Genomic DNA, 26,631 nt, shown 5'->3' on the forward strand with positions numbered 1-26,631 from the left:
TTTTGGATCAATTGGGCCTATGTTCACTGGAAATTAGAAGAATTAGTGGGGATCTCATTGAAAAGTGTAAATTTATGACAGGACTGAACAGATTGGATGCAGGGATGATGTTTCCTCTGGCTTGGGGTGTCTAGAACAAGGAGTCACAATCTCAGGATACGAGATAGGTCATTTACAATTGAGATGAGGAGACATTTCTTCACTCAGTGTGGTTATCCTGTGGAATTCTCTACCACAGAAGGCTATGGAGGCCAAGTCACCAAATATATTTACGAATAAAATAGATAGATTTCTAGACACTAAAGGTGTCAAGGTGTGGGGAGAATGCAGGAGTACGGCATTGAAATAAAGGATCAGCCATGTGCACATTAAATGGTGGAGCAGGCTCCAAGGGCCAAATGCCTTACTCCTATTTTCTATGCTTCTCAGGACCATCCAGGATCTCTAGCTTTTCATGTTTCTGCACTTTTCTTTCTCCATGCTTGAGATTTAAATGTTCCATTAGCCCTTGAAATAAACTTTAGTTTATTTATGAGTGTCACAATAAGGTTTACATTAACACTGCAATGAAGTTACTGTGAAAAATCCCCGAGTCGCCACACTCCAGTGCCTGGAAGCTACAGTCATTTTCAATTTAAATGATCCATAGGAGGGAACTATTTGCATCTCCATTTTGTGCTTAATGATGCATTAATACTGCTTGAAAGGTGAAGACAAAGAACTGCCTTCCGGAAATCAGATGGCTACTGAGACCTTCCCAGTTATATTTGTTCAGAATACATTACATTAGTTTACTTTCAAAGCTAGCTCTGTCCTTGCCTATTCAAAAACCATGACAGTGCCATGAAATTTGCCATGTATTGGTAGTCCCGTTAGTAACATTCTCAATCTGAGTATATAGTTATTAATTATGCAGAGCTCTCATTTTAGCAGAACCTGGTTCTACAATTCAGCTCTGCCTTCTCAAAAGCAGATGTGTTCCATCATAGCAACATAACTGATGAGTGATGTCAATGGGGAAACATGCCCTAGGCTACAATTTCAGAGTGGTTGCAACACTTTCCAGACAGGACAGCCTATGATTTTCTGCAGTTCCCTTGCTACTTTATGCATTTATTTCAACTCCTCCAATGTACTGCATGCTGATTTTGTCTCATTCACATCAATTCCTACTGCGGGATAACATCAGCTGCAAATAAGAGTCAATAATACATTTCTGTTGCCATTAAACCATTGGAAGTTAGGGAAAATAACTCAATTGTTCTTTTAAAAAGTCATTAAAAAACAAACATTAGTTTGGTGCATTTGGCGGACCTACTCTCTGAAGCAAATTTAAGGGAGCAAGGCAAAGGTAGCACCCATCCCCTTAACATGAATACAGAATGATAATGGGTTCATCCAGTCAGCCTTCACAGTCTGGTTTGCCAATTAACAGGACTGATTTTCATGCACACAAAAGTTGACCAGTAGGTGGAGCAATCTGCCACTCAGCCATTCTAATTTATGACTATTTGGGTAAGCCATCCAATGCCATTTTCAGATCATTATCACCTTAATTCTGCCAGGCAGAGGCAATTAAAATTGGCTTCCAGGTGCCTGTTTTTAAGGTGGAAATGAGATTGTTTCAACAAATTCACGCCTGTGTCTTATAAAAACCTCTGTCCATGGAAATAGCATGTGGCAACCGGGAAATATTCATACATGATAAGAAAGTTTCACATCAAAAGTGAAAGACAAATCAGAGATCAGTAAATTGCACGTTACAGGGGAACACAAAGGACAACATTTCTTCCAAATACAGAATGAGCAAATGTGGGTGGCACGGTGGCACAGTGGTTCACACTGCTGCCTCACAGTCCAGCCTCGGGTGACTGTGTGGAGTTTGCAGGTTCTCCCTGTCTCTGCGTAGGGATGCCTCCGGGTGCTCCCACACTCCAAAAATGTGCAGATTAAGTGGATTGGCTAAATTGACCCTGTGCCAGGGGGATTAGAAGGGTAAATACATGGGGTTACAGGGGTACGACGTGGTTGGGGATTGTGGTCGGTGCAGGCTCGATGGGCTGAATGGTCTCCTTTTGCACTGTCGGGATTCTATGATTCTAAAAAGCAAACTGTTGACTATTCCCACCAAAACGGTTAAATAACTCAGAGTGGTACAGCAATCAAAAATTCTGTTGCCATTCATTCTCAATAAAGTATGCCATGCACATACCACAGAACACAATAACGCAGTGTAACAAAATATGACATCAAGTCAGATCAATATGGAACACCAATATTTTGATTACAGTACATGTGGTATTGACTGACCCTCTTGAGAGGGCATTGATGCAATGATAATAGAATTCCTACAGTGCAGAAGGAGGCTATTTGGCCCATCAAGTCTGCACCAGCCACAATCCCACCCAGCCCCTATCCTCGTAGCCCCAAGTATTTACCCTGCTAGTCTCCCTGACACCAGGCAATTTAGCATGGCCAATCAACCTAATCCGCACATCTTTGGACTGTGGGAGGAAACCGGAGCACCCGGAGGAAACCCATGCATACACAGGGAGAACGTGCAAATTCCACATAGACACTGACCCCAGCCGGGAATTGAACCCAGGATGCTGGCACTGTGAGGCAGCAGTGCTAACCACTGTGCCACCATGCCACCCATATGCCACTGATTGGGCAATTCCACACAACGCCAGATGTTCCCTGGAAAGAAACGGAAGCAAAGCAGTGAAGGGCCATGATGACCTTCACTGCTGCCAACAAAATGGGTCACCAACAACATGGGAGCTCAGCTTGTCTATCAACATGGCCGAAAGATCTATGACAGCCTCTCTGGAGAGTCTTCAGCAACACAGCCACTTCAACATGTGATAGCTGTTGTCTGCAGACTCTTGTTACAAGATACCACCTACTTTGCTTACCGTCTGTGACCTACTCCCATATCCCCAACCCATGGCTGCCTCTGAAGTTGCCTGTGGAGTGCAGAACAAAATAAGCCAGACATTGTTATGTAAAGCAAACAGCAGCAACTGATATGGAGGTATCACAATTCAATGTTGCAAGGTTGGCACTCTATATAGAGCGGCACAGTGGTTAGGATTGCTGTCTCACAGCTCCAGGGACCTAGGTTTGATTCCCAGCTTGGATCACTGTCTGTGTGGAGTTTGCATGTTCTCCTTGTGTTTGTGTGGGTTTCTGTCGGGTGCTCCAGTTTCTGCGCACAGTCCAAAGATGTGCGGGTTAGCTGCATTGGTCATGCCAAATTGTCCCTTAGTATCAGGGAGATTAGCAGGGCAAATATGTGAGGTTACGGCGATAAGGCTTGGGTGGGACTGTGGTCGGTGCAGACTCAATGGGCCGAATGGCCTCCTTCTGCATTGTAGGGTTTCTATTCCATTCTAACTTGCTATTGAGAAAACAAGTAAGTTCAATAGGTAAGTTACTGCAACAATTCATTGCACAAATTCTCCTGGGACTATAGAACATAGAACAGTACAGCACAGAACAGGCCCTTCGGCCCACGATGTTGTGCCGAGCTTTATCTGAAACCAAGATCAAGCTATCCCACTCCCTATCATCCTGGTGTGCTCCACGTGCCTATCCAATAACCGCTTAAATGTTCCTAAAGTGTCTGACTCCACTATCACTGCAGGCAGTCCATTCCACACCCCAACCACTCTCTGCGTAAATAACCTACCTCTGATATCCTTCCTATATCTCCCACCACGAACCCTATAGTTATGCCCCCTTGTAATAGCTCCATCCACCCGAGGAAATAGTCTTTGAACGTTCACTCTATCTATCCCCTTCATCATTTTATAAACCTCTATTAAGTCTCCCCTCAGCCTCCTCCGCTCCAGAGAGAACAGCCCTAGCTCGCTCAACCTTTCCTCATAAGACCTACCCTCCAAACCAGGCAGCATCCTGGTAAATCTCCTCTGCACTCTTTCCAGCACTTCCACATCCTTCTTATAGTGAGGTGACCAGAACTGCACACAATATTCCAAATGTGGTCTCACCAAGGTCCTGTACAGTTGCAGCATAACCCCACGGCTCTTAAACTCCAACCCCCTGTTAATAAAAGCTAACACACTATAGGCCTTCTTCACAGCTCTATCCACTTGACTGGCAACCTTTAGAGATCTGTGGATATGGACCCCAAGATCTCTCTGTTCCTCCACAGTCTTCAGAACCCTACCTTTGACCCTGTAATCCACATTTAAATTAGTCCTACCAAAATGAATCACCTCACATTTATCAGGGTTAAACTCCATTTGCCATTTTTCAGCCCAGCTTTGCATCCTATCTATGTCTCTTTGCAGCCTACAACAGCCCTCCACCTCATCCACTACTCCACCAATCTTGGTGTCATCAGCAAATTTACTGATCCACCCTTCAGCCCCTTCCTCTAAGTCATTAATAAAAATCACAAAGAGCAGAGGACCAAGCACTGATCCCTGTGGCACTCCGCTAGCAACCTGCCTCCAATCCGAAAATTTTCCATCCACCACCACCCTCTGGCTTCGATCAGACAGCCAGTTACCTATCCAATCGGCCAACTTTCCCTCTATCCCACACCTCCTTACTTTCATCATAAGCCGACCATGGGGGACCTTATCAAACTATGATGAGAAATTTACAAAGATGTTCAAACAAAACACTAAGAGCAAATATTTTGTCCTCTTTTGAAAAAAATGTGTTATAATAATAATATTCAATAAGTTAAAAACTAACCAGGGCAAAGCAGTCTGGTTGGTCAACGCTCCATTCACCAATGTTAACACAGTTCATTTTACCATCAACAGGCCATGTATGTAGTGTAGATAATTTACGGGATGGACTGCAGCAAATTACCAAAGGTTCTTCAGCAGCTCATTCCCAAATATTTGATCATCATCTTGATATTGAGGGCAACAAGTGAATGTTTCTGTCTTCACAGATAGATCAATAGTGAGGGAACTCAGATTCCAAGCAATTGGGTGAAAATGGTATTCCTCAACTTTCTCCCTAATCCTTCTCCCAGATGGTTGCCCAGGCAGAAACACTTCTGGCATTATAAAAAAGATACAGGGATATGCACTTGAGGTGCTGTCTGTAACCTATTGGGCGATGAACTAAGAACTGGAAGGTGGCATTATGTTGTAAAACTATTTCAGCAGTAAGGACACAATGGTTTTCTCCCATGTTGTAAATCTTTCTACGCTCCAAGTGACTTATAAGTAAGACCATAATGTGGCTTGGACATAAATTGCTATTCCTTTATTAGTCACTGGATCAAAGTCCCCAAATCCATAGATAACAGTATTGGTGGAACACCTTGTCCACACAGGCTACAGTGGTTCAAGAATAAGGTCAATTATCACCTACTCCAAAACAACCATGGATACTCTATAAACAACAGCTTTAGCATCAATGGCAACATCCCACAAAAATGGGATAAAATGCAGATAGTGGCTCGAAGTCAGGATAATATTGAGTTACCGTCACCCATTCACAAGATATGTTGAAGGGTAACGATCATTTGTAGCATAATTAATAGCATCTGTGTTACAACTGATTGGCCACAGCACTCAGCTACAAAAAGCATATTACCCATAATAAGTGTGTAACTCCACAGCAGATAATATGGCTAATGATTTCCTTGTCACGATAGTAAAAGCCACAGCAAAGATACAGCCCACTAATTGCTTATCCATTAAGCAGTGACAGGTTAAAAGTTAGCACAAATGGAAGGAGGCTTTTTTAAGCAATAGCAAATATCAAGTAATTATAATGCAGCATTTCAATAGTTTAGGTACAACGTAAAGGTGAATCATTTCCATTCATCACCAAATACTCCTTCCCTTGGTTAAAGTCTATTGTTAATAGTCAGTACAAAGTGCCCCTAATTTAGTGTCAACAACAGATGCCCAGTGACCTTCAACAAACTTTGAGTGAAGGGTTAAGGACAGAACAATTCTGAACAGGAATCTCACCCAGAAGGCACAATCTGCATGGAGGCTTAAGAACTGGTAGAATGTGCTGCACAGATGGAAGTCTTTAAATGTATCAGTTTAACAGCATGAATAGTCACTGGATTGCCTAGCTGAGGCAGCAGACATGGATGGTAGTCATCCAGAATTCTTCAAAGCTGCAGCAAATAGGGATTGCAACAGAGATCTTTGAGAACAGTACTCGGAACCACCGTTTTAAGGGTCACAAATAGGATTCTGCTTGATAGAAAATAGGAGCAGGAGGAGGCCATTTGGCACTTCAAGCCTGCTCCACCATAGCTAATCAGCCAACCAATAGCTTGATCCCACCTTCTCCCCAGATTCTCCGATTGCCTTCTCAAAACGTACAGGGGGCGATTCTCCCAGCAGCACAGCGGGCCAGGGGAATAGGCAGAGGCTATTTAATGGGTTTCTCTCTGGGCACCATGGCCTCTGCGTGTCCAGATTTCTGGCAGATGAAGAAGATATTTAAATCTTCAGTTTAATATCATTAGTGGGCCTGTGACTGAAGTCTCTAGGCCCGCTAGCCTTTCCCCCACTGCCTGGAGTGTTTAACTCCAGCAGGGTTTACAACAGCTCCACACTAACGGAAAGCTGGCGGCCCAACCCTGCTTGAGTGAAGTAAGCAACCGTACAACCTCAAACAGACCATTGTCAGCAGCAAACTACCCAGCCTTCAGGAGAAGATTGACCACGACACCACACAACCCTGCCACAGCAACCTCTGCAAGACGTGTCGGATCATCGACACGGATGCCATCATCTCACGTGAGAACACCATCCACCAGGTACACGGTACATACTCTTGCAACTCGGCCAACGTTGTCTACCTGATACGCTGCAGGAAAGGATGTCCCGAGGCATGGTACATTGGGGAGACCATGCAGACGCAACGACAAAGGATGAATGAACACTGCTTGACAATCACCGGGCAATCTTCCTGTTGGGGAACACTTCAGCGGTCACGGGCATTCGGCCTCTGATCTTCGGGTAAGCATTCTCCAAGGCGGCCTTCACAACACACGACAGCGCAGAGTTGCTGAGCAGAGACTAATAGCCAAGTTCCGCACACATGAGGACGGCCTCAACCGCGATCTTGGGTTCATGTCACACTATCTGTAACCCCCACGACTTGCCTGGACTTGCAAAATCTCACTAACTGTCCTGTCTGGAGACAATACACATCTCTTTAACCTGTGCTTAACGCTCTCTCCACTCACATTGCCTGTACTTTTAAGACTTGATTACCTGTAAAGACTCGCATTCCAACCATTATTTTGTAAATTGAGTTTGTGTCTTTATATGCCCTGTTTATGAATAGAACTCCCACTCACCCGATGAAGGGGCAGCGCTCCGAAAGCTAGTGGAATTTGCTACCAAATAAACCTATTGGACTTTAACCTGGTGTTGTGAGACTTCTTACTGAGTGAAGTAAGACCATGGAGGCCCTCCAGGAGGTCTGGGATGGGGGGGTGCCCCCTGGGCATTGCCAGCCTGCATGCTGCATTTTACTATTAATATACAGGGACATTCAAATCCCTTTGTACTGTAATGTTCTGCAATCTCTCCATTTAAATAATATTCTGCTAAAACAGGCATGCTACAAACCTTTTTTTATTGCACTCATCAGGACAGATGCAAGAATGTCATATTTCAAAGGAAGTAATAATTTATACTGCAAGAGTCCAGATTGGTTGTGTCTTTGATGAATGCAACACAAAAAGCTTTGACAACATGTCTCCTTTTTCAGCAATAATCTCTACTGCCAAGTGACTATTCTGCTTTTCTATTCTTACTGCCAAGGTGGACAACCTCACATTTTCCCAATCTGCGAATTTTGCCCACTCTCAATCGATCCAAATCCCTTTGCAATTTCTTTGTATCCTCAGAACTTTCTTTGTTTCAACAGCAAATGTGGCTATAATTTAGTCCATCCCTTCATCCCAGTCATTAATATAAATCGTAAACAGTTGAGGCTCCAGCTCTGATCCTTGTGTTACTTTTCTAGTTTCATTTTGCCAACCTGAAAATTACCCATTTATCCAGACTCAGTTTTCTGTTTGGTAGCCAATCGTCTCTTCATGCTAATATATTATCCCCAGCATCTGACCTTGCACACTAACCTTTTATGTGATTCCATATCAAATGCCTTTTGGAAATCCAAACATGCTATATCCACTGATTGTATTTTATCCATGATGTGGAGATGCCGGCATTGGATTGGGGTAAACACAATAAGTATCACAACACCAGGTTAAACTCCTGTTGGAATTTAACCTGGTGTTGTGAGACTTCTTACTGTATTTTATCCACCCGACTGCTCCCTCGTAGGGCTCCAAGGCTCCAATATATTTGTCAAATACAATTTCCCTTTCACAAAACCATGTTGACTCTGCCTGATTGTATTGCGATTTTCTAAATGTCTTGTCACTATCTCCTTAATTATGGATTCTAGCTGTTTCCCAATGACGAATGTTAGGCTCACTAGCCTATAGATTCCTGCTTTCTGTGTCCTTGAATAGTAGTGTTACTTTTATTGTTTTCCAATCTGCTGGGACCTTTTCAGAATCTAGAGAACTTTGGAAGATTACAACCAATGCATTCACTCCCTGTAATGGGTGCAGGTCATCAGCTTCAGGGTACTTGTCAGGCTGTAGTTATATTAGGTTTGTGATTGTTTTAAGTTTCCCCCTCCCCTTTAGCTCAATTTTCTAATATTGATGGGATGCCTCCTCTATCTTCCACCGTGAAGACAGATACAAAATACTTGCTCAAAGTTTGCTAATGATACAAAAGAACAAAACAAAGAACAAAGAACAATACAGCACAGGAACAGGCCCTTCGGCCCTCCAAGCCCGCGCCGCTCCCTGGTCCCAACTAGACCATTCTTTTGTATCCCTCCATTCCCACTCCGTTCATGTGGCTATCTAGATAAGTCTTAAACGTTCCCAGTGTGTCTGCCTCCACCACCTTGCCCGGCAGCGCATTCCAGGCCCCCACCACCCTCTGTGTAAAATACGTCCTTCTGAAATCCGTGTTAAACCTCCCCCTCCCCCCGCCCCGCTCACCTTGAACCTATGACCCCTCGTGAACGTCACCACCGACCTGGGAAAAAGCTTCCCACCGTTCACCCTATCTATGCCTGTCATAATTTTATACACCTCTATTAGGTCACCCCTCATCCTCCGTCTTTCCAGTGAGAACAACCCCAGTTTACCCAATCTCTCCTCATAACTAAGCCCTTCCATACCAGGCAACATCCTGGTAAACCTCCTCTGCACTCTCTCTAAAGCCTCCACGTCCTTCTGGTAGTGTGGCGACCAGAACTGGGCGCAGTATTCCAAATGCGGCCAAACCAACATTCTATACAACCGCAACATCAGACCCCAACTTTTATACTCTATGCCCCGTCCTATAAAGGCAAGCATGCCATATACCTTATTCACTACCTTCTCCACCTGTGACGTCACCTTCAAGGATCTGTGGACTTGCACACACAGGTCCCTCTGCGTATCTACACCCTTTATGGTTCTGCCATTTATCGTATAGCTCCCCCCTACGTTAGTTCTACCAAAATGCATCACTTCGCATTTATCTGGATTGAACTCCATCTGCCATTTCTTTGCCCAAATTTCCAGCCTATCTATATCCTTCTGTAGCCTCTGACAATGTTCCTCACTATCTGCAAGTCCAGCCATTTTTGTGTCGTCCGCAAACTTACTGATCACCCCAGTTACACCTTCTTCCAGATCGTTTATATAAATCACAAACAACAGAGTTCCCAATACAGAGCCCTGCGGAACACCACTACTCACAGGCATCCAGCCGGAAAAAGACCCTTCCACTACCACCCTCTGTCTTCTGTGACCAAGCCAGTTCTCCACCCATCTAGCCACCTCCCCCTTTATCCCATGAGAGCCAACCTTTTGCACCAACCTACCATGAGGGACTTTGTCAAACGCTTTACTAAAGTCCATATAGACGACATCCACGGCCCTTCCCTCGTCAACCATTCTAGTCACTTCTTCAAAAAACTCCACCAGGTTAGTGAGGCAGGACCTCCCTCTCACAAAACCATGCTGACTATCATTAATGAGTTTATTCCTTTCGAAATGCGCATACATCCTATCTCTAAAAATCCTCTTCAACAACTTCCCGACCACGGACGTCAAGCTCACCGGCCTATAATTTCCCGGGTTATCCTTCCTACCCTTCTTAAATAACGGGACCACATTACCTATCCTCCAATCCTCTGGGACCTCACCTGTGTCCAGTGACGAGACAAAGATTTGCGTCAGAGGCCCAGCGATTTCATCTCTCGTCTCCCTGAGCAGCCTGGGATAGATTCCATCAGGCCCTGGGGATTTGTCAGTCTTTATATTCCCTAAAAAACCTAACACTTCCTCCCTTATAATGGAGATTTTCTCTAATGGGTCAACACTCCCCTCCGAGACACTCCCAGTCAACACATCCCTCTCCTTTGTGAATACCGACGCAAAGTATTCATTTAGGATCTCCCCTACTTCTTTGGGCTCTAAGCATAATTCCCCACTTTTGTCCCTGAGAGGTCCGATTTTTTCCCTGACAACAAATTTAGGATGTAAGCTGTGAGAAGGACACAAAGAGGCTAAAAAAGAAATGGGGATAGGTTAAATGAGAGGGCAAGTATCATTAAATGGAATCATGGAATGTTTCCAGCACAGACCAAAGCTATTCAGGTTGTCTTATCGTTTCTCTTCAAATAATGATCCAATTCCCCTTTAAAAGGTGACACATAGACTATAATATGGGGAAATGTGAAGTTATTCACTTTAATGAGGATGGACACTGTTAACTATTCATGTTCAGAGGTATCTCGGTCAGCTCTTACAAGAAACATAGAAAGTCAACATACAGATACAATAAACTACTAGGGAGACAAATGGTACCTTCCCTTTTATTGTTTATTCATATAGCCCACTCTCTTGCAAATCTTGTTACAATTGTACAAGGCATTGCTGAACTGACACCTGAAGTACTATGTATGGTTTTGGCCTCCCATACCTAAAAGCAGAATATATTGGCTTCAAGGTTCACTAGCTTGATTCCTGGGGTGAGAGATTTGTCCGAGGAGGAGAGTTTGAGTGGACCAAAGGTCTATACATTCTGGAGAAGAATGAGAGGTGATCTCATTGAAACAGATATGATTCTCAAGGGACTTGGCTAAGGGCACAGCCATTTTGGACAGAGATAAGGAGAAAATTCTTCACTCTGAGGGATGGGAATCTTTGCAATTTTCTCCCCCAGAGGACTGTGGAGGTTCAGTTACTGATTATATTTGAGGCTCTGGTAGGTAGAGTTTTGGGGCCCCAAGGAAACAAAGGATACGGGGATCAGGTGAGTAAGAGGAGTTAAGGTAGAGGATCAGCCACAATCTTATTAATGATGGTACAAGCTTGATTGTCCAAATGGCCTATTCCTCCTTCTGTTTGTTGTGATCTTATGAAACTGTGCCCAGAACAATGAAATGCAGTGTCGGGTACGATGGGTTCCCTTCGGTGCAAAGTCCAGGCAAGATCCATGATCAGGGTCCAGATTTCTTCAGGGGATTCGGAAGTCACTGGCAAATCCAACATTTGTTGTCCATCCCTAATTGCTTGAGAAGTTGGTGGTGAACAGCTATCTTGAATATAACTGAGCATCTTACTTAGCCATTTCAGTGATCAGTTAAGAGTCAAGCACATTAATGTGGTCTGCGGTCACATGGAGTCAGATCGGGACAGGATGGTATGTTTCTTTCCATAAAGGACATTAATGAACCATATGGAGGTTTATGGCAAATTGGTAGTTTCATAGTCACCATTAACAGCTTCTTATTACAGATGTATTTCATTAAATTGAATTTATGTTCCCCAACTGCTGTGGTGGGAGTCTCCAGATCACAAATCCACATCTGGATTATTCATCCAGTAGCATAATCATTATGTTACTGCACACCTATTTAGATCTAACACAACTTCAATTAATAGAAATCAACCTGAAACTGGTATAATTATGCTCTTAATCTCGAAGTCTTCATTATAAAACTTATGGGAGAGATTCAAAATACATCCTAATTGATTCTGAAAGAATCAGCACTTTACACCAGGTGGAACTTTATTCCATATGTTTGTAATTTTCAGAGAAAAACAAATCATGCTTTTTTCTGCACCTCAAATGATCAGAATACAGAGATCAATTATTGTGATGAAGAAATTGAGTTAAAACTTGTAAGTTCCTGTAAACAGCTCAGCAGAATAATCCTGCAATTTTGCATTTTGGTGAGATTTAACATTTATTTTGACTGGCTAAATATTTTCCTCTTAAGATTCACCGAAACATGGACTCAAATCCTCAATGTCTCTGCTTCTTACTGGAGACTGATTTATGGACCAGCTCACAGTTGCCATCAATTATGCTCCATTATACACTGATGAGCAATGCACATCTCAATTTGAGTATCTTCCTGCAGTGTAAAGCTCCATCTAGCAGCCAGGCCCAGAATTAGTAGAGCTTTTACAATGTTAGCAGACTGTTCAAAAATGTATCAGAGCCTCAAATTCAATAGTAAAACTTTAAATTAGGAGTCTATGTGAGCTGGATTGAGCTCCTAAACCAGGCTTGTCATTCTAAATTTAGCCCAAGGCCACCTTGACATAACAGAACTAATTTTTGAAAGAGAACATCTCAACAGAGGGTTTCTGAGACAATGAAATAACAATGTTGATGTGTTACGACAGGTTCTAAATCACTGATTGTAGAGGTTGTACAATGAAGGGGACAATGAAGCACATTATAGGCATTATTTCCATTCCCCTCAAAATGGAAATGTTGCCATTCTTCCTCATCTGCCACTTGTGATCCTCTCAAATGTACATCTTATTTCTCTTTGGTAATATACACTTCAGCAATCGCTCGTCACTTCAATTTAACTACACCTCAAGAAACATTCGACTATCTATTCTGGTTATCAATAATCAGGTTACCATTTTACCTGATGTGTTACACGACCCAAAATAAGCTTGCAAGGAAACAAGAAACAATGCAGTGCAGCCACATCATGCAACTGTCTTCGGAACATCGTAAAACATAAATGGCATACAAAGTCACCAGACTGCTGATTCAAAGGCATGATTCCGCTTTCTTGCAAGTCTAATCCACTCAACTCACAAACTCAGTGAATTTTCACAGCTGAAAGAATAAGTTGCACCAGCCCACTCTCAAGTAAGGCATCATGGGGATCATACATGATGCAAACTTACTGCCCTTTGACCTATTGTTCCTGTTCAACTTAAGACCTCTGAAAGGAAATCACCTTAACCCCGTGGATGTGTAAAGCTAACTAATTGCAGGATCCTCACCATGTGAATCTGCAATTATTGCATTAGTCAATCATGTACAATTCAAAAATCTGAAATTCAATGACAGTAACAACTGTACCACCATAATGCATCGTAAGAAATCTCACAACACCAGGTTAAAGTCCTACAGGTTTATTTGGAGTCACGAGCTTTCGGAGCGCTGCTTCTGAAAGCTCATGATTCCAAGTAAACCTGTTGGACTTTAACCTAGTGTTGTGAAGCTTCTTACTGTGCCCACCCCAGTTCAACACTGGCATCTCCACATCATGGCTATCATAATGCACCAAAACAAGAATGAAATCCTCTCTGTACGTTATAAAATACGGTTTTCGACAAAGAAAAAAATTATCGATTGAGATATGAATGCCTTAGTACTAGAATTGTATAGTAGTACATCAATAAGAGACAGGAAACTATATATCCATTGTTTCTTCTCACTCTAATTAATGCATACATTCACCAAGGTATATTTTGGTCTTTACCAGCTTGGTGGTAATCTAGCATCGCACCTTTTATCAAACTATCCTGATCTTTAAACCACCGAAATTAATAGAATAATAATCAGAGAGGAGAGGGAAAGAGGTGGAAGTTACTTTCTCACAACAATCTTCTGTACTGTCTGGTCCTTTTAAGCAATGTAAAATCACAGATATGGGGAATTGACAGGCAAATACAAAAAAGAAAGTTGGTGATCTTGTCAATTCCTTTTTTTGTAAGCTACAATTAGAATGCCAGTTTCACACCGTTACTTTCTGTTATTTCCCTATTTTGATACTTACAATAGTTGGGACAGATTTACAGTTATCTGATAAATGCACAGTTATCTGATAAACAACACCTTTATTTTTAGAGAAAAATGTTTTATTTTGTTCCCTCCTCGTCTCTCCACTGGAGTGCCAGCATCGCAGGTAGCAGATGTTCCAAATTCTCTGTTAATGCTCCTTGGAGGTGTGTAAGAGCTACTTGGTTTGCTTTACCACTTAATCTTTTGCCTCCCATGTACTGCACTCACCTACCTCACTATAGAGGGAATAATGAGCAGGCTCCATATTCTACCTTTCATAGCTATAGCACACTGGCATTGCTATACAGTACTATGAAAAATTGATCCTACTATTTGTGTAAAATAGCAGTGTTTGGTGAAATCATGCTCACCTTTTTCCATTGGTTCTGCTTAGGATTATAGCTAAAGACCCCAGTTACTATTTCCACTTCATGCTGAGTTTGCTGCTCCCAGCAATGTGAGATGCACTATAATTGGGTTACAGAAGGGACAATCAGCTAGGCCATGCTTCCGATTGCAATTTGTTAAATGTTTATCTGTACAGACTTCATTTAAGGGTAGAGTTGGGCTCAACTACAATGCCTCAAGTCAGTAAAACAGCCTGCTGACAAACTATCCAAGTGCATACATTTCAAACTGGCACTTGGGAAAGCTGCAATGCAACAAGGTCACACTGGTCCTGATTTTGCAGTAGAAATAATGATGAGGTTATCAACGCCAACTGATTTTAAGGAGCTAAACGGACACCAACTTCTTTGGATGGCATGGTGGTACAGTGGTTACTACTGCTGCCTCACAGCGCCAGGGACCAGAGTTCAATTCCCGGCTTGGGCAACTGTCTGTTTTGGAGTTTGCACGTTCTGCCCGTGTCTACGTGGGTTTCCTCTGGGTGCTCCGGTTTCCTCCCACAGTCCAAAGATGTGCGGGTTCAGTGGATTGGCCATGCTAAATTGCCCCCGAGTGTCAGGGGGACTAGCTAAGGTAAATGCATGGTGAGGGTAGGACCTGGATGGGATTGTGTTCGGAGCAGACTCAATAGGCCAAATGGTCTTCTTCTGCACTGTAAGAATTCTATGGTTCTGGCATTCACACCTTTAATCCGGAGGTTGGTGTCCAAGTTGTCCAGCTCCTCCAGGAGCTGTGATATTTCACCAGCATCTTGCAAAGCGGTTCAGCATTAATATACTAGGAGGGTAAAACAGCAGTTTGAACCCGCCTGATATCCACTAAAGAAGCCTGAAAAAGTTACATTTTGCCTAAAGTTTTAACAGCGTGGCATGTTTTAATAATTGCCAAGCCTCTGACGCTAAAAATTAACTTAGCTAAGTGCAGGGTTTCAATCCTTCAGGCTTTAATCATTGAAGGCTTAACTGAACTTTTAAAAAATTTCTTGTCTCCTGTATCTTCATCCCATCTTTCTTACCCTCATATTTCACTTTCTGTGATTTTGCATTAAGATAGCTTTTGCACTATCTGGATCAGAATCTTTGGCCTGAATCTTAAACTACAAAACAGAGTAAGTTAGGAGTCATGTCACAAGTCGAAATCCAAATATCTGCAACAATTATTGCCCATTTCCAGTTCAAACATGGGAGGGACAGGGGGAAGATGCACAATCTCCTTGCAGAAAGTAGTGTGGTTATTTAAATATTACAATGATTATTAAAGTGAAGACAGGCAGCAAACCTACTTTTAACCATGAGGTTCTCAGGAATTGGGAAACCTGGCAGCATAAAAGGAGGTGAAAAGAGCTGAATAAAGGAGGTAAACGTGCCCTGACAGAACTTCTTGTGGGACAGGAGGAGCTTCCGCCAACCCAACAAGCTACACATTGGGTAAATGCCCCATTTTTCCAAAAACCACAACTAGTTTCTTCCCTTCCCCAACCCAATCCTCAGAAGACTATAAGCTCCAGCCCCCACAAAACATCCAGTCTTGAAAGAGGCAATCTGAAATTCACCACACTGTGGACAGTTTTCATACCAGATGATCTTCTGTCCAGTATTTCAAAAGTGGATGCCAAGACATTGCCATTACCAAAGCCTACTATTACATGGCATTGGTGACACCACTCTAACATGATGAAAGATCAACAGCAAACCTCTCCAGGAAAAAGTGTGTTGCTTGATTTTCTACTTTAAGCAACAAAGACTTGACCTAATCTGTGAATCTACATTGGATGCCCACACTAAAAGAAACATTGGTACATTTCAGAAAGGAAACCCTGGGTGTATAAGCAGGTTTAAGTAACAGAAGAGCCCAATGGATGTTTGTACAATGGTCTGTTATTTTTGGCCTTGGCTAGTCGCCACCCTATTCCCCCAATACAACCAACTGCTCTTGCAGACTTCATCTTTCTGAAGTAGTTTCCATTCTGTTAATTTGCCTGTGGGTGGGGAACACAGGCAAAAAAACAATCAAGTATCCTTGCAGTTTTCCACGTTTCCCCATCTCATTTTCCTACCTCCAACCACAACCCCTGCCCCTCAACCTTCCATTGTCACCCTGCCATAACTCACTTCCAGGCTAAAATCCTGGCCTGCATGTCTCAGCAAGAATTCTTCAATTCAATTCGTAAGAGGACACCAGTTGCTTGTTCTGTCTACACAGGTCCCAACACCCCCTACAGAGAATGCTGTGCCGTTCAGACTCATTAAATAGAACCTGGTCCAGTGGAAAAGCCCACAGATGTCTGTGGGCAAGTGTACTGAAAAGGAAATCATCTCACAACACCCTTGGCTTGAAATCATAAACACCAGAAATGCAATTTCACAAATCTTTTTAAAAGTGACAAGTTTTTAAAATTTCTCTCCTTGGTGTAACATCCACAATGTTGATACATTTGCCAATAAAAACAGACCAACTGCTATTGTGTAAATGCAACTGCATTTGAAAAGAGAAATATGTTTTAATGGCACACAGCACAAAAAGTGACTTGCTACACCAGAAGGTAAGAAATTCTGTTGAGTAATGGCTTGCCAGTTGCAGGATAATAATCAAAGTTGAGCTTGGTGAAAAGCTAATTCAAACATTTAATGCTAAACATTTTGAAGTTACAAATTATGGTTACACATCTGATAAAATCAATGATGCTAATACACAGTATATGACGAGACAATCAAAATGTCCGAGGTCTACTGGCATCCAGCATATTATCACAGCATGACATTATTTTAGTTTTGCAATGACAATGGGGCAATCAAGTTCAGAACTTATGCCTGGGCAAGAAGATGTAATTATAGATAGTGAAGTGTCAAAAAGTCACTTTCCAAAGCGAACACAGGAATGTTGCAAAGACACCGTTAGCAATTGTAATGGCAAATACTTAGCTGGTGCTTGAAGCAGAGATCATGTTAACTTTTAAGAATAGGTTGAGTCAGAGGCTTTGCAACAAGGGTAGCCCTTAAGATTAGAACTATTTTTCATGTTGTGGGAGATCACAGACATGAACATTTGGGCCAAGTAGCCTATCTCTTTCAGAATTTTCATATAATTCTACTTCAAAAATAGTTCTTCACCATGTCGGTGCTCTGCTCACAGACTGGGTATTTTATGCAACTTAAGGAATTCTGCATTGGTTTTCAATTCAACTATATGTACACAACAGTAAAGTATTGTAACTTTAATGATTTTAAAGAACACTCTTCACCTCACTATAAGGCATCTGCGTATAGCTATTCTGAAGCACAGATCACTGATAAGTCATTCAGGATAATGATCTACAATTTACACTGTCCACTAGCAAGCTGCAAGAAGCATGCCTTGTTGTTACATAATAGTTCATGGCAACATAAGGTTTGAGACAAAAGGCAATGCAAAACAGCGATTATTTTTTCCCCCGACACTAAATTATTTGCAACACATGTTCCATTCAAGTAAAATATTGCATTTTTTACCTCTTAGGGCAAAATAATTTTTTTTTCAGATGTAATGAATATGCATGTGAGTTCTGAAAGCAATCAATCTCAGAGGCACAAGTCAATTATATTTTTTATACAACACTGTTTAAAACGGTAATAACACATGATATTTCTTGAAGCATGTGATGAGGCTCGCTCCACATGGTATTTAAAAAAAAATTAACCTGTTCCAAGAGTCAGGGAATATTTATCCTGGCACAAAATAAATGCTGGAACGATTTGGACAAAAGGTCAATAAGCCCAAAGCGTTAACTCTCACACTCTCTCTCTCTTCACATACGCTACCTGGCCTGCTGAGCATGTCCATTATTCTCGGGTTTTATTTCAGGGTTCTGCAATCCATAAATATTAAAATGAAAGTATCTCAGAGCTGACAATAAGGACATCCAGGACTGCTGCTGCAGACAATAATTTCACACACATTATAATGCTTAAATTGCAAAAGATTAGCCTCCAAGGGATAAAGCAACAAATCATCTTCTTGCACGTAGGATTTCCCACACTTTCGGCAAAGCCAATCAAAATGGAAAAGCACTGAAAGTATACATGTTGCATATTAGCAAACATTTGCAGATTTCTGTTTATTGGATGCATCTTATAGGATCTTTGCAAGTGACTTGGCGATATTATTGCAGTGATAAAATGATTGGCTATTCAAACCAAAGGCTATTCATTCCATGGAAAGAACATTCCTGCTGCTGTGGATCTAAAAGGGGCGGCACGCTGGCACAGTGGTTAGCACTGCTATCTCACAGCACCAGGGACGCAGGTTTGATTCCTGGCTTGTGTCACTGTCTGTGTGGAGTTTACACATTCTCCCCGTGTCTGCGTGGATTTCCTCTGGGTGCTCCAGTTTCCTCCCACAGTCCAAAGATGTGCTGGTTAGGTACATTGGCCATGCTAAATTCTCCCTCAGTGTACCCGAACAGTAGCCTGAGTGTGGCAACTAGGGGATTTTCACAGTAACTTTGTTGCAGTGTTAATGTAAGCCTACTTGTGACACTAAAAAATAAACTTAAACCAAAAGAGCAAGTTAGCAGCATATCAGTCATAAATCAAAATGTAACTGTTGTTTGCTTATATTTAAGTACACAGATAGGGAATGATTTATTTTATGGTTCACACATTCTCTTGAAGTACTTAGAAAAATCACATGATAGTACGGGATTATATACAGCTTGGTGCTGAAGTTAATTAGAGTTAGAATGATAAATACATTGTCACACTGACTCAACCAATACAACTTGCTTAACACTGAATGCACAGATGGCAATACACCAATAGTTATTCTCAATGGAGCAATCTTGCTATTCTAGTAAACGCGCTATAAACAAAACAACATCCCAGAACACTTCAGTTAATACATGTAGTCAGGCTTTATTGCTATATAACTTGAAAATAGATGTTTGAGTTGTACAGCCATAAAGTTTCAACAGTTTACCACCGTGGCATATGTCAATACCAGCCCAGAAGCCCAAGTGTGAAAAATGATCTTAAAATCAAAGCAGTCTTAATGGAAGGAAAACATTGCAACTCTCCACATTATTAAACCTTTCAGGATATTTCTATGGTGTAAAATACATCTTTAAGTCCCCTGGAGGGCACCTTTTGTACAGTCATTGAATATACTAGAGATAGATGTTTTTAATGCTACTTCATTCAGTTGAGTCAGTAGTCATTCTTTTAGTTACTCAGTGCGAGGAACAAAATGAATGACTTCTTTCAATGGCAGTAAAAACTGCAGAGATCAATATATCCACAAGTACAGTTTAACACACTTAGCTTTTCCAATGCTAACTGTCAAATTGAAAACATGGTCAGGGTAAAATAAGCAAACCACAGGGGAGATTAAGGAATTAAAAGGAAGTTGAAAATAACCCCATTTGTTTTATAGCACGGGCTACACCACCTCCGTCCCACCTCCCCACTAGTACCTCCACACATACGGAGTTCAAGAGCGCTCCCCATTAGCTTATCACGTGTGATTCTGTGATTGTATTTTAGCAGTCAGTTATCTGATTTTTAACTGAAGAAAGCTTTTTGCCTTACCATGTCCAAGAAATTTACAGTACAATTAATTATGCAATGAAAACTCTGCATCAATTCCAGTGACAATAATATCGGTGACAAAATGAAAATCAGCTACATTTTAGACATATCTCCAAGAGAAAGGATAAAGTAACTCTTGGCAGTGTTTAAACCATCTACTGATCAAAGTAACAGGAAGTCTCCAGAATATTAAGACTTCCTTCTTAATCATTCCCTACTTAAAATTGTTGGTATTTTATGAAATGTTCTTGTTACCACCCTTTTTTTAAGCATTATTTTCTTCCACTGTCGAACAGAAGTTGGAAAATAAAACTGAAAATGAAATTGAAAAACACCATTTCAAACTTTCCCCCAAATACAGTGCTCCACTGTGATTCATCTAGTTAGGGAACGTATCAAGAGTGGAAGGAAAGAAACAAGAAAAGCTGTGCAGAGAGGAAAATGAAGAAGCAATCTTAATGGAGTTAATAGAGACTTAATAAAGAAAAATACATTCCTCACAGTTCTGAAATGTGATCAATGTTTGTTTCTAAACAGCTTGATTCTAAATTGTCTTTTTTTTCCTGCAACAGTCAGACTACAACGTTCACTTTAGTATGTTTATACTATATGAACATAGCACTGAGTAGCTTTGCCTGCAACACACCTCAAAACTAATGGAGACACTGAGCGACATACAGTGAGTACACTGTAACCCAAATGAAATGTACATGTCATATCACTACACAAGAGTTTGTTTGCAGCTTTGATCTTCTTCTTTTTGATCAGATCAATCACAAAGCCACTCCATTTTAGCTTCTTTCACTCTGTCTCTCCAGAGGTTTAGATGTCACAGCTCTATACGGATCTGACAAATCAGTTCTCATTCTGATAAATCTCTTCTGCACAAAGGAATGGAAGTTGTGCATTAAATTTGACCGCAGCCCAATCTAAGAGGGTAGCAGAAGGCTTTTGACCTTTGATTTTATCTGATTAAACAGTTTATTTAACATTATTAAGGATCTCTAACAGAAATGCATTTAACAGCTTAGTCTGCAAGCCATTTTTGGTTTCTTGCAATCGTTTGCACTGACAGCTAACCTAGATTCCATCTCTCGTCTTCTCAACTGAACCTCAAGGGAAGGCAAAATATATTTTACATTGCACTTTGCCTAAAGGGCTTTCAGTAAAATTTAATTTTCTTACTGCATCGATTTTTCCATTATAATGTGCAACAACCTAGCAATATCTCACAAGAATTCTGAGTGTTAGAAAAAAAATATTTGATTGATTTTGCAGAACTGTATTAAAGCTGTGCCAGGATTTTATTCATTTTCTTTCCAAAGCTTTACTGTCCTATTATAACCAAAAAGAGCAAGTTCCTTTTTCAAGTCAACATGTTCACAGTTACCATTTGATTTTTTTTTGAGTGGAATCAATGCCATGAAAAAAACACCAGCCAAGGACTGACTCAAGAGTGAAATGAAGGGGAGACCCTTTATGGTGTAGCTTTTTCTGAACAGTTTGATGTCTTGTTGAAGTTCTATGACTTGCAGCCCTAATGAAAATGAATGACTTCCAATCTACTGGGAGTGAACCACTTAGTCATTCCTACCTGAGGATAGAAAACTGCACAGGAGGGACAAGGTCACAAGCCCCTGTCACAATTATTCTGTTTAATGAGGTATCAGAAGCACTGAACTAGTTCAAAAGTCTACAGAGAGAGGTAGCTCAGTGATAAAACAGGAAAACAATGTTCAACCTAACCAATGTGGAAATGCAAGAAAATATCAAACCAATTAGGTCCACACTACACCATTTATATTTTCCCTTTAATAATGGGTGAACAACTCCAAGTGCACAAAAATAAAATTAGACTCAATTAAGAATGTACCAACACCTCAATGCTGAACAGCTGTATCACCCCCCCCCCCCTCCCCTCCCACATACACACACACAGAAACAGACATAAAGATGCAAGCATGTTTTAATTCGGGAAATTTTACATCCAAGAAAATATTAACAGAATGTGACTTAATTCTGTGGGTTCCTTCTTTAAAAGTAAAGGCATATGCTGGTGTATATGTTATATACGTACACATGCAGACACAGTCGCACACCCACACAAACACAGACACATGCCCATATCTGTATGAGATGCTATTTTAATCAAATTGAACCAGACATTAATTTTTGAACAAACTTCTTATAAACTTAGCTCCATTCAGTACATTTTTTTCTGAAAATTTGCTCTTTATTGTCTTGCGTTGGGTTGGTCAGAGCTATCACAGACAATATTAGCGTTCCATACTACAAAACGGAAAAAAAACCCTGTTCTGCACAATATGGTCCTTTTTGAGGTTAATAATTTTTATTTGTCGAGATGTTGGTAATTAGCATTCCACGGGCGACATTAGGCAATACATAATGTCCCTATTACTACCGACTAACCTGATGCACCGAAGTGTATTTTGGGCACATTTGTGCTAGTTTGCGATGACTCTCACAAGAGGTTACAGAATGCCTCGTGTCCATCAGCCAGCTCGGGTCTATTCATAGAGTTTATACATGCCTAATTAATTTATGGAAGCAATTAAAATGAATTCCTTGCGTGAAATGCGACGGTTATTCAGTTTTCATTCACGCTTGTTTTATCTGAGATTAGGAAGTCGCTGCAATGTAACCTTCGGAGTGTCACCAGACGCCTGAACACAGTCATAATTGGTGGGACTACACACGCATTGATCGACTTGCACATAGACGCTGTCTTGTGTGTGTGTGTGTGTATTAACTGACTTTTTAAACGTTTCTAATGGGGGGGGGGGGTCAAAAGGCTCGGGAGGCAAGGTTTCGAGCAGATAGACTGGGTGACAAACCGGGAGTTTGACTCTCCACCCACCCCGGTGTCAATTGTTGGCAGAGAGGTTTCTGAGAGATCAGCTGGAAGTGGGGAGACGGAAGTGAATGATGAGCTTGGAGAACCTGCATCATTCCAGCTCTGGGCAGCACATCAGCACACTGAAGCTCCCTGCTCGCCCAGACGCTGCACTCACAGCAAACAGGGGGAGACTGACATCACTTCCAATAAATACGGGCAAAGTTGTTTTTAAATTGGTCATTCTGATCAAAAAAGCCAATTCAAATCAAGTCCAAACATGGTTCCCCACATGAGGGACAGACAAGATCCAAGCTGACAAGACATGACATTGACATCCCATCTTGGGAAAGTCTGGTATTCGAAAACAAAATCTCCACTTTTAAAATGCACAGCAAACTTTATTCAAGAATTGGCATCAGTTGCGATAGTTGCAACTCAAAATAATAATTGAAACAAACTTCAGTTTTGTTTCTCTTTGAGTGTATTATTGTAGTTTATTTTTTGTGTGCGAGGGAGAGAGAGGTGCAAAAAATACCTTCCAAGTGAACCTGTTACTTCAAACCCAACCTTGACACGCTGCCTTGCAAGACTTTGGTACACGAGAAACAACGACAAATCCAACATCAATGAAAAAATCCCATTCCTGCGATACAGCTTCGCCAATAAACTTATTTCAGATTATCCAAGTCTATTTGAGGGGTGGCGGGGGGGGGGGGGATAATCAGTCCCCCCTCCCAATAATTTCTTCACAACACCAACCATTTCAAAAGCAGCTCAGTGGCTAAGTTTAGAAAACATTGTTGGGGCAATAAAACAAACACAATTCAGATGTCAGAGGGAAAATACCGATTGAAACTGATCCCTGGCTGAAATGCCACGCGATATTAACAACAGCAAGTAAGTCACACACAAATCCAAACAATCCTTTTCTTTGTATATATAATATAAATAGTTCGCCAAAGGCACCATGCAACAGAACAAGCCCGTCACCGACTTTGTTGGAAGCATTAGAAACCACAGCACTTACTGTCCTCGTCAATAATGTCGCCCCACTTGGAGAAAACAAAACCCCACAAGGATTTCTCTTTTTCTCTTCCTTCCTTCAGTCACAAAATAAGGAGTGTTTGTTTTTTTTTCAATTCCGAATGCAGGCCTCGTTCGAGCTATAAGCAAAAAAAATAATAATAATAGCACACGTCAGTCTTCCCTCTCTGTCGGAATTTTCAAATTGCAAATCACAAATAAAAAGTGAGTGAAGAATATCATCTCTGTAATATTTGTTGGCGGACAGCTAAGCGTCAGCCCTGTAGCTTTACCTGCGCGTTGTGTGAGGTGCTTTTTATTCCTCGGACCCTCACGCACACACACACACACTCACACACACAGTCCAGAGAGAGACAGACAGACAGGGATGGGAGGCGGTGGCAGCCCGAGAGTGTGCTACACTCATCAACTGGCTGACTGACTGAGAGAGCGTCTCTCTCTCTCTCTCTGTGTGTTACCGCTGCTTCTCTCAAACTCAGCAACACAGCATAAAGAGAAAGTGGGTATGGGCGAGAGCTGCTGCTCCGATTGCACACACTCACTCTCTTATCTGTACCTGCATTTCTTGAGAGAACCGCTTGATGGCTTCCATGGAGGGACGATTAAAAAAGGAACCTTGCCTATCTCCTCGCGGTCCACTGCTAGTTAATTGACAAACTCGCCTCATAATTCTACAAGAAAAAGGTGCAGGTTTTTAATTTCCTCCTCCAAAAAAAGTTTGAATGCAACATTAAGTTTTTTATTTTAAAACGAGGGATTATTAGTAAAGGTAATCCCATGGGTTCATCACATGGGTTCAAGGGCAGGGCAGGTTATAATTCTCCTCATCAACTCAACTGAATTCCACAGCAAATGGATCAAATATTATATATGCTCACTCTTTTTTGAGTGTTAATGGTGGGAGAAAAGAGGTGATATCTCAGTATAAATTGATGGTCTGCACAAAGGACATTGTGTGCAGTGATAAAATGCAAGTTCAACCAAGAACCAACTCGACCACATATTGCCACATTTTCCACACAATATTGGGCCAGGTTTTGCTGAAGCCAAGCATTTTCCAATATGGCCCATTAGTTAGCCTCGTTTGTACTTGTTCAGATATGGAGAAACTGATGCCTTCAAAGGTGCTGGAGACTGAGTTGACAATAGGACAATGGGTGGCACAGTGGTTAGCACTGCTGCCTCACAGCGCCAGGGACCCGGGTTCAATTCTAGCCTTGGGAGACTGTGTGGAATTTGTTCTCTCCGTGTCTGCGCTGGTTTCCTCTGGGTGCTCCCACACTCCAAAGTGTGCAGGTTAGGTTGATTGGCCATGATAAATTGCCTCTTAGTGTCAGGAATTAGCAGGCTAAATATGTGGGATTACGGGGGTAAAGTCATGGAGGTTTATAGCATTGAAACAGGTCCTTCGGCCCAACTTGTCCATGCTGCCCAGTTTTTAACCTCTAAACTAGTCCCAATTGCCCGAGGCTAGAATTGAACCCGGGTCCCTGGCACTGTGAGGCAGCAGTGCTAACCACTGTGCCACCCGTTGTCCTATTTGGCCCATATCGCTGAATAGGGAAATACATCCATGTGAAATAATTTGACTGGAAAAGCCGTGTGCCTGTGTCTTATGGCCAAATTTGGCCAGATCTTGCAGTGATTGACTTGTAATCACTAGGGCAAGAATCGAGATCAAATTCAACATGAGTGAAAATGGGGTGACCCCAATTCACGCAGTATTGCAATGCCACTTTCGTTCCTCTACCCTCTGTAACCCAGCCCCTTAGTCTCTCCCCTTCCCTCCCACCAACCTACTGACTGAATGATGTAAAAGGGAATCAGAAGAAAAAGGAAGAAAGAACAGAGGCTCTCATTTCAAAATAAAATGACCAGATAACAAGGTGCCCAATTCAAATTGGCCATTGAACAGGAACAAATCATCGGAAAACCGAATGGGTGGTACCCCAACCGAATGAAACTAGACAAAGGGCCGCCCTAGCCCCTGGTGGGAATTAATATTCACATTTTCACAAGGTTGAGTCCTTAATTGATATGGAGACAGGTTTCCTGTGAAAATGAGGGCCAACATGCATCACAGGAGTGGCAGAATCCCAGGACATTATGGAGCAAAGAAGGACAGGAAGGGAAAGGAGGCAAAACTACCATCACAGGATTCACCACTAAGAGCTACCTGGTATTGACCAGAAATCTATGCTGCAATAGATTTGAATTTCCAGGTAGCTGGTCATAGTCAGTTGGGGAAAATAATGGAGGCAGATCTAGTGAAAAATGGGACTCATCTGAACACACAACACAGTTAACATTGAGGCTGCTGGTGTCCAGAGGGAGAGAACTATGGTCTGTTCCTAAACCTTGTGCTGCAGCAGAAGGGAGTGAGATGTCACAGGGGAGCTGAATGTCTGGCACCTTGGGTGGGGTGGATTCTTGCTTCATGGATGCCAACCTGGATCTAATGCTGGAGGCCATTGGGGAGAGGATTGACATCCTCTTCCTGGAGGATAGCAGGGGAAGACCATCTTCTGGTACAGTGGGAACACCTCTCTGTTCAGCGTCATCTCCCTCCAGCTTCAATTGCTCCTCCTCTCTTGTATCCTGTTATTGC

The sequence above is a fragment of the Mustelus asterias genome, chromosome 6 (genome assembly GCF_964213995.1).
Source record: "Mustelus asterias chromosome 6, sMusAst1.hap1.1, whole genome shotgun sequence".
NCBI lineage: Eukaryota > Metazoa > Chordata > Chondrichthyes > Carcharhiniformes > Triakidae > Mustelus > Mustelus asterias.